This window comes from Zonotrichia leucophrys, chromosome 2 (genome assembly GCF_028769735.1).
Source record: "Zonotrichia leucophrys gambelii isolate GWCS_2022_RI chromosome 2, RI_Zleu_2.0, whole genome shotgun sequence".
NCBI lineage: Eukaryota > Metazoa > Chordata > Aves > Passeriformes > Passerellidae > Zonotrichia > Zonotrichia leucophrys.
Window position 1 is genome coordinate 142,443,156 of NC_088171.1, and position 9,742 is coordinate 142,452,897.

Here is a 9,742-nt window from a genome sequence, read left to right on the forward strand (position 1 = left end):
TGTAATGCACTGAAAAAGTAAGTTCGGAAATTGTGAATGAAAGATTTGTGCGCTGTCATTTGGTTTTGCCTGTTCAGAAGACAGAGTTTTGTTGGTCCCTTGCAAAGAAGCAAGGTTACATCAAAAACTATAACTTGTTTCATACCAGACTTCCCTTTAAAAAGAAATATTTCCACAAGTTCCTATTTACCTACTGACTGCTTTGGTCAATGTGCTAACAACATTTAAACCTTAAGGAAAAGTGCCAGAGTGACCAGGGGGAGACTCTTTTGATACTGCCCAGCAGCTTCCTCTGTGTATGAATGCTGGTAATTTTACTGCAATTAGCACTAGCACTGCAGTTGCTTAGCTGCCAGCTTTTGATAAATGAGGGTTGGGAGCTCATGGGGATGTTTTAAAAGAGCAGTTCCTGCAGGTAACACTTTTCCATATTTCAAGCTTTTGTGGAATGTCTTAACTCCTTGGCAATGAGCACAAAGGATTTGCAATAAGGCTTACCTTAAATCACTTCCTTTTATATAGATATCACTTTTAAGTAATCACATTCCTCTTATTTAAGTGTGCAGTGATTCTCTAAAAAGAAAACTATGCTATTTAATTTACTCCAGTGGCGCTTAAACAATACTGACTGGGTCCTATTCTCCCTGCATAATATTTGGACTAAGCAGGGCAAAGAAAAGATTTCTATTTTGTCTAATTATGAACCTTCCCTAACAATGGGAAGAGGATAAAAAGGTCAACTTGAATGTGAATGTCACTGAGGATGTAGAAAGTACTTTAAAAACAAGTGATAAAGACAAAACTCATGACAATCTAATCAATACAGTTAACAGAGCATTCAGAGCACTCTTCAGGAAGCAGCAGGAGCTCAATCCAGCAGGTGAAATAGAAATAAGTGTCCAAGGGCCAGCTCAAGCCATATTTTTTAGCCCCTTAGGGCTTCCTCAAATAACCAAAAGCATGTTAAAGAGATCTGGACACTTGTGTTGGACAACTGGGCTGAGTCTCAGTTAAACTGCTGCATGTTGTTTTGTGAGGAGGACTTTAATTTTGTTCTCCATCAATAAGTATTTCTTGCAGTTTGAAATATGCTGTATTGTTCTGCCTGATCTTCATCCATCTCAAGGAGGGCAGGTGTCCCATAGGTCTCTTGCCACATCTACCAGCCCCATGCAAGTACCTCAGGCAGCCAAACTATAACCTTATAGCTTTATACCTCTGTGCCTGGCCAGCTGAATTGAAAATCACTGTCTACATCTTAATTTCATCTGCATTTCACCTGGTGTTTCTCAGCTCCTGATAACTCAGTGGCAGATGAGATGCCCAGTGCCATCACTGACAATTGCCTGTCACTGGATTCCTCCTTCCTGCTCTGCACAGGCATGCTGGGGGTGAAGGAGAAGATGGTCAGGTCAATGTATATTGGAGCATCCCTGAAAGACAACACATCAATGAATAGCGTCAGATGAGGGGAGCTAATGGTCAAAATGGGCTCTTATTTAATTGTACATCTCTTCTACAAAAATAAAGTTATGAATTCTGATTTACTGGGGTGGCATTTAAACAATATTGTTTGGGTTTTATTCCCAACACATGAATTGAGCAGAGAAACATATTCTTTTGAACGCATGATGGTTTTTTTTTTTATTTATTTTAAAAATTATTTTAATCTCAACACTTAAGTAAGCTTAGGTTGTTATCATGATGAAATGACATATGTTAAGGCATATCTTACTCCTATAATGAACATTACTGCTGAAAATGTGGGGCAAAATGATATGGGGCCAAGGCCAGGTCTAGATTCCCACTCCAGCAGTGCTGGAAGCTCCCATTGTCAGGTAAAACTGTCAGGAAAAGGAAGAGAAATGCACAGTAAGACTGCAGAGTTTCTACCCATGGACCTGCACCTTAACTGTGCTGCAAATTTTTTTCTGCATCGTTGATTTAAAACAGGCCTGACAAAATAAATCATGCTTTAAAAATTAAGGCAGTAAATAATGGATGCATTACTGGAAGAACACTATAGAGGGTCAGCATGCCATTTAATTCCTGCAGCCATTTAAAACAAAAGAAGCACAGTTCTAGAAAAAATAGGGGCAGAGAATGTGATAGAAACCATTGCAATTAGGATCACATCAGTCTGATGGGTACAAAACACACGAATAGGAGGAAAATGTGACATTTGAAACCTCACCAAGAAATCTTCCTAAAACGAAGATGACTTTCTGGAGAGACATTACTGATGTGGAGACCCGATTCTTTGAAGCTGATTTTTCCATTTGGCATATTTATAGTTCAATCAAATATTCCTATTGATCTGAGAATGTGGTATTTTCCTTAGGAAAGGGATAATGAGTGTCTAGGTGTCTAGTAAATCCTCCAGAGATTTGAGCTGCCTGGATGCTGATTAAGGCTGACACTGTTGGAACACTGACTGCATTGCTCTGCCTGGCTGCCTACTGTGCCATGCCTTAAAGATCAGGTGTAGACAAATTAGTTAATTTTAATTGTGCTTATATTAATTTCAATTAGCCTATCAGATGTCAGAGAAGCTAAGAGAGCTTTTTACTCTCACTCTAAATATCAGTAGAATCAAAGAATGTCTCAGGGAGAGTTTGTATGTGTTTCAGTGTTTTGGAAAAGATGCTGAGCGGGTCTTCCTGATCACAGTCAGAACTGCAATGAGACTTTAGAGTGAGACCTTAAAAGAAGCCAGTTTTCTTGACTCCTGGTTGATTTATTTTTGTTATTTTTTTAAATTCCATTGCAAATAAAATAGTTGGAACTGTGTGTGAGATTTAAGAACTTACATATCAGAGTCACAGAATCACCTAAACGGGAAAAGACATTTGAGATCATTGAGTCCAATCTATGGCCTAACAGTACCTTGTCAATAAGACCACAACACTGAGTGCCACATCCAGTCTTCTCTTAAACACCTCCAGGGACAGTGACTTCACCACCTCCCTGGGCAGCCCATTCCAATGCCCATTCACCCTTTCTGTGGAGAGCTTCTTCCTAATGTCCAACCTAAACTTCCCTTGGTGCAGCTGAAGACTGTGTCCTCTTGTCCAGTCACTGTTACCTGCGAGATGAGACCAGTCCACACCTGGCTACAGCCTCCTTTCAGGGAGCTGTAGAGAGTGACAGGGTTCCCCCTGAGCCTCCTTTTCTCCAGGCTAAACACCCCCAGCTCCCTCAGTTGCCCTGCATAGGACTGGTGCTCCAGACTCTTCACTAGCCTTGTTGCTCTTTGGACACACTCCAGCAGCTGAGGAGACTCCCCAGTGTAGAGAGCCACCCTTCCACCTCTCCTACCTTGCCTGTCTCTTCTGAAGAGCCTGAAGCCACCCACCCACTGTGGCACTGCATTCATGAGAGTCATCTCACCACATTTCCATGGTGACTGCTGTGCCACAGCTTTCCTGCTGTACCATGGTTCCCACGTCCTGTTTGCCACCCGTGCTGTGTTCATTCCTGTTACTCCACCACTCTATTTCTCTTTCACTCTCCCTAATACTCCTTAGCCTTTCCATTTCTCCCTTAAGCTTGGTCACTAGACAGAGCAGCTCATTCACCTCCTCCCACCACATGCAGTCCTGTCCTGCAGCCTCAGACACTCCCTGCAGCCACTGACCTGGAGAGCTGTGTCCTTCTTGGGGTTCTTTTTGGGCTAGCACACTCCTGCTGCATGCACCAGCAATGGCTTTTGGCTGTTGGTAAAACATCGCTGGCTTGATTCAAGCTGTGGGGAAAAAACCCAAGCCAACAAAAAACTCCAATCAAAACACCACACCCACCTAACACCTGGTGCACCACCAGCAGCCCAGGAGTGGCTGTGTCCTTCCTGGTGTGGAAAGTCCTCTGCCATGGCCCTGTTTGCCTGCTCATGTTCCTGCACTCACAGAGCTGTTTAAATCTCCTGCCAATGGCCCTGGCACTGCCCCTTCCTCACCTGATTAAAGTGAGTTTTGGCACACTAGGGTGAGCCTGGAAATGACTGTTAGTGAAACTTTGGCTTCATATGAATCTTAAACAAAGACACTCATCTTTGCAAGTCTGAAGTTCAAAGTCCCAGAAGGGTATTTTTGAATATTCCTCTTCCCCCAGTGCTTTGAGAGTGTATTCAGTATCTTGCAGGTCTGATGAAGTGAGATTTCCATGCATTTGGACTGAAGTTCTCAGCTTCATATGACTCTTGATGGGTCAGTTTATGCCATGACATGGATTCTACCAGAAAGTTAGCAGACTGCTTTTCTTTGTATAGGTAGATACAAAAATACATGTATATAGGTAGGGATGAAATCCTACAGCACCCAAGTTAACTTTGGTGCTGTAAAAAGACCTCCCTGAATCAAATTCCATTTTCCTTAACATCTTATCCCACTGGTTACTGCCATATTTTATCCTGTATTTGGCATTTGCTGTTTATCATTGGAAATCCCACAGTGAATGATGTTGCTGATATCCTGTACATAGAGAAAATCACACACACCTGCTGAATACCATACCCCTGGAGGTGGGGGATATCTAGTTTTCATTCTGTCCTAACTCCATGGAATCCCATGAAGCTAAGCCAGCAAAACTGTCCCTGATGTTTAGCTCATTAACAGAGTTCAAAGCAATGGAACTCGCTTTGGGATGCTTGGGTTATGTTTTGTGATAAAATTTTGCAGTTTTCTCTACCCAGACTCTGGAACATAAATCACAGCTTGAACTAAAAAGCAGTCTGGGACATTACAAAAAAGAAAAGCAATTGGGTAGCAGTTACAAGGGGTTTTTTTTGCATACAAAGCCTCTGTTTATGCTGACAAAAATTATTTTTCTCATTGATAACTAGGTAAATAAATTTTAAAAAATATAATTTTCTGCCTGAGAAGAGATTCAGTTGCAAAAAATAGTATATTAATTCACTTAAATAGAGATATTTAATGAATTCTGGTGAAGACTAGACCCATATGCACAGAGCCACTAGAGGATATTTTGGTGACTGGTTTGTACCTGAACTTGACTCATAGGTAAGATATTTTAATTGCACCTTCAGATTACTATTTCAACCAATAAGCAGAGTCTTTTGCTCAAGTACTGATAAATCTCACTAATTATAATTTCAGATGATAATGATAATTGTCAGAAGATTTCTCTCTTGGAATTCAAAATAACTCAGGCCAAATCCATTAAAAAACCCAAGAAGCTGCAGTCCAGAAGCATCTCCAAGGTCACAGCAGCTGGAAAACACAAACTTTGAGGGTTCCACTTTGAGGAACTTGAGGAAGGCTGAAGACAGTGCCCTTAGCCCCAGGCTGCAACAGACTTTTATTCAGCATGGACCAACCACAGGAAAATAAATCTGTATCAAAATCCAAGACTGTTTTAATTTGCATGTGTTTGTCAATAACCACTAGTGACAAAGAAAACCCAAGTGGAATTGCTGATGCCACACCCCCATATGTGATAGAAATGTAAGAAGGTCATGTTCCAGCTGCATCTCCTGAAAGTCCATACTTGTGGATGCTCTTCTGAGCCAGCAATGCTGCTGTGTAATTTGTTTTGTGTCTGTTGCTGAAATGGGTTTATTTAAATTTTTCATTTATCCACATTTATCTGTTTTAAAGCCTGTGCTAAACCTTTTGTACTTACAGAACTGCTGTGCCAGTGAGGTGGCTTTGCTGAGCATGGGCAGTATTTCACTAACAGGAATTTGTGAGATTCTAGAGAGAAATTTCAGCAGCTTGAAATAGAAATGTTTCAGGATGATGGTGATAAAAAGGTGTGACTTAAGACATGATCTGATACACTGGGAAATAGTGAGGAACAAGTTTATGACTCCAGAAGGTCTTATTGGAGAGGGATCCAGTTCCCATATATCTTCTCATCTATGTGAGCAGAATTATGTGAGTATGGAGTAAAGCCAGTCTGAGCTCCAACCAGCATGAGTTTGCTCTGGATACCTTCCCTCAGAGCAAGGTCAAACATATTTAGAATAAGGCAGCTCACAGAGAGGCAAGCTGCCATTTGGGCCAACATCCTGGGAAATGGGCCAAGGAGCACAGCTTGGTCAGGAGAGGCCTATGGGTTACCAGCAAACCAGACCACTGGAAGCACCATGTCATCTGCATACCCTGGAGATCCTGGATCTGCTCAGCTCTGCAGATCATCTGGAGCAAAAAACTTTTTGAGGCTTTTTGCCTAATCTACAGAGCTAAAGCAACCTGGAAAAAAAAATGTAGCCAGAGAAAACTGTGAGCTTTTTTGAGTCCTGCATATGATACCTTTAGGGGTTTAATTTGGATGCCAGCTGTATCTTAGGATTTTAGCAGCTACAATTTTTAAAGTAACAAATTAAAGCTACAGCAAACTGGTCTGAGAGCCTTGTTTTCCCTCAAACCTTCCTGTTGCTTTATTTATTTAGTCTTCTCTCTCTTTCCACCTATCATTTTGTCAGGTTTAATAGGGCCTGAAAATAAGACATCAGAAAACACTAGTGGCAAATCTGATCTATCTGTGATTAGCCCTTGGCTACATTACCTGCAAATTGAAATATATAAACAACATATAACTGTTACAAGAGTATTCTGACCATAAATAACTCCAGGTGCAGTAATGTAAAACAAAACTGGAAACCACCATATGGTCACAGACACAGATAGCACTGTTTGAAAAATCCCTGAATTTTGTATTACCTTGCAGTGGGGAAAAAAACGCTTGAAGCCACCTTTGGAATATCAATCTGAAGAGCAAATTATACACATTTTATATAGCTTGAATAAAAAATGTTGTCCCTCTAAGCCATTTTTCACATACTAATTTTGCATTCGTTTTGCTGTGTAACATTAGTAGGAAAAGAAATCTTGAAGTCTAAAAGTCTATTGATAAACAGTTCAGCTAAAAAAGTAATTATTCTCAGAAGTTTTTTCTTTAAAATACACTCTTCACTTAGAACAGCTCTTACATTGTTAGCACAAGCATAATGAAATAATGGGCCATTTAGTGGGCTAATGTATTTTTCACTTGCTTTTTATCAACTTTCTTTTAAAAAAATCACTGCTGAGGGTGAAATAGTATAATAAGGTTAATGAGTAAAGAAATAACAGAGAACTGCTTTTATTGTACTTAGCATCTCTAAATCACAAAACGGGCAGAACAGATGCTTTGGAACGCAGCCGAGGAGTTGATCAGTAGAAGCTGATTATCTATTAATGAGGGGTTTTTAGTGCTGTACCCTGGTGTAAAAATCACTAGACTCCATTCAGGCAGTCATCAGCTGCAAATGCCATGTATATGAATCACTTGATTGATGTACAAAATTCAAAACAGATTTCCCCTGGCGCCCTATGGGTTGTCATGCACTGATGATCCCCTATCTGTTTATGTTAATGAAACAGGGTTTTTCAGTAAGTAAATATGTGTAGTATTTAATTAAACTCACTGCTGAGCTCTGTGTGAAAATGTAGCCCCATTGTTCAGAAGTATTTTCTGACTGAAGCTCTTTGTTTTCATCCCAGCTTTTCTTCCCAGTTGCCTCAGTCCCCTGTCTGGAGAGCATCTGGGTTTGTCCCATGCCAAGATGTTGTGAGCACCACTGCTCACAAGAAAAAGGTGCCTTTGAATTCAGCAATGGCAGGAACCAACCCTCAGTTCCCATCACCAGCTCCACAGCTGGCAGGATTGCAATCAGGAGAGTGAAGTCTGCTGGCATTCTGCAAATTGCTCTGCTGCTGATCCCCTCTGGGGGCTGGGCAGTGACTGGGGAGCTGGTTTTTTCATGCAGTTTGATGCTGTGTTTAGGAGATAAAGATTTTCAAAGTATTTTGAGGCTGAATGGTTAAAACAGTTTTATGGAAATATATATACTATTAGAGAAGGAGTAAGTTCCTGATTCCTGCTTCAAGGTTCCACATGTAGGCAGGACAATGCAAAGGTGCCATGGAAAGAATAAAAATCAGGCTTAAGGTAGAAGCCTGTAAAAACATCTCCCTCAGCTGAAAAAAAGGTCTTATGTCTTTTATTAATAAGGAAGGAAAAGTAATATTTATATTGTTATTATGTTATCTCAATGACTTTTGCAGCTTTTTTCTTTTTCTTTTTCTTTTTCTTTTTCTTTTTCTTTTTCTTTTTCTTTTTCTTTTTCTTCATTGTGATGATTATTTCCTGAACAGAAATAGAGCAGTTGCTGATACACTCTGCAGCACTCACAGTGAGTCCTGGCATGATTTGTGGCTTTTTTTCTTGAAGAGCTGGTTAATAGTTTACATTTATTAGTGGCTGCTTGCCCTTTGCTGTGGCATGTGTTTGCAATTTAATGCTGCCATGTATCAATAGTATTTGCATGTTTGGTATTTTATTAGGTACCAGCAGTGCTCATGCATTTTATTTAGGCCATCCAATAACTTCCCTCATTTGCTTGTGGGACTGCACATAAGAAAGGCTCAGTGTATCATCTCCCTTCTTCACATTTCCAAGAATACAAAAGCTGCAAAGGCTAGTCCAGTTCCAATTTATCTTCTTACCTTGTAAGATATCAGGGATCTTTCCTGGACTAATAGGGTTAGGAAAACTTTGCTGAATATGATCTTTCCTGTTATGGAATCATTAATCTACTGAGAAAGCAATTTAAATGGAATAATGGATTTTGCTTTGACTGTTTTGCCTGGGTTTTTTTCCTGAGGATTGGTACAGAGGGGGACTCAGAATCCTATTGAAGTTATTGTTACTGAAGTTATTGAATGAATATTGTTATATTCATGAAGAGCTGCTCTTTCTGCTGTAGCCTCACTAACACATAAATAAGTGTTTCAGAAATCCTACTTGCTCACAGTTAATTAATTAATTAATTAATTAATTAATATTATGAACAAAAATATTTTCAGCATCATTCCAAATCAGTGATACACAGCACATGACCAAAGGGAGCAGAAAAGCCATCTCCAGCCATGGCTATGCCTCCACCCTGTCAATATGTATGAGAATGGTGGCTTTGTTCCTACAGACAGCAGACCTTTCCCCTAAATGAATAAACATTTTACCAAGAGGTCCTTCTCTTGTGCTGCACAAGTTCTGCTTTCACAGAACTGGAGGAAAACATCTCCAAAGGATTTATATTCTCTTTCTGGAAGTAGAGTAAAAGCACCAATTTGAAGATTGGCATAGTGCTGTTCACTTGCTGAGTTACTGACTACCACCAGGTTTGTGGGAACTTTGTAATCTGCTTACAGATTGCTGGGCAGAGCTGGAGAAAATGTGCGGAATATTACTTGCAAAATAGTCTTCAAATTAAATTCCCTAAATTGCCTTTTGCTGTGTTTTTAATCACCTACTGGTCTTGTTTACAAACCTTCATGCAAATGGAATATCAAAACATGGTTATTTATGAAGAAAACAAATCATCCAAAACGACAAGTTCTTTCATATAAAATGGAATATTTTTTACATATTGGATGCATTCTCTATTTCCAGTCCCTGAGCTGTCATGAGACTGGTTTACATATCTTAAGGCTGTGGTGATATTTTGTTTGAAAGATCACAGAGTCAGTGTTCTTTAGTGTTCATTTGTTTGGTTTCAGAGCTCTCTAGTATTCACAGTTCTAAGGTTTACTTCCACCCGTGTGCATTGCAGAAAGACAGACTCTCATGGCACTCTGGCTCCTGAGAGTCAAAACTCTCAAGGTACCAAAACCAGTGTGTTCTTAATGAGGAAATCATTAATTTTGGCAATTTCTGAAACCTCACGAGGACGATAGCA

General features: G+C 40.0%; 1 long non-coding RNA gene across 1 annotated transcript; it reads right to left on the reverse strand.

Moving 5' to 3' along the window:
• Positions 1-634: 634 nt before the first annotated feature.
• Positions 635-3,692, reverse strand: LOC135443397 (uncharacterized). The gene is made up of 3 exons (XR_010439004.1): positions 3,638-3,692; positions 2,887-3,085; positions 635-1,433 (listed from the first exon to the last, which is right to left on the reverse strand). It is a non-coding gene; the product is annotated as an uncharacterized LOC135443397 (long non-coding RNA).
• Between the last annotated feature and the right edge of the window lie 6,050 nt (positions 3,693-9,742).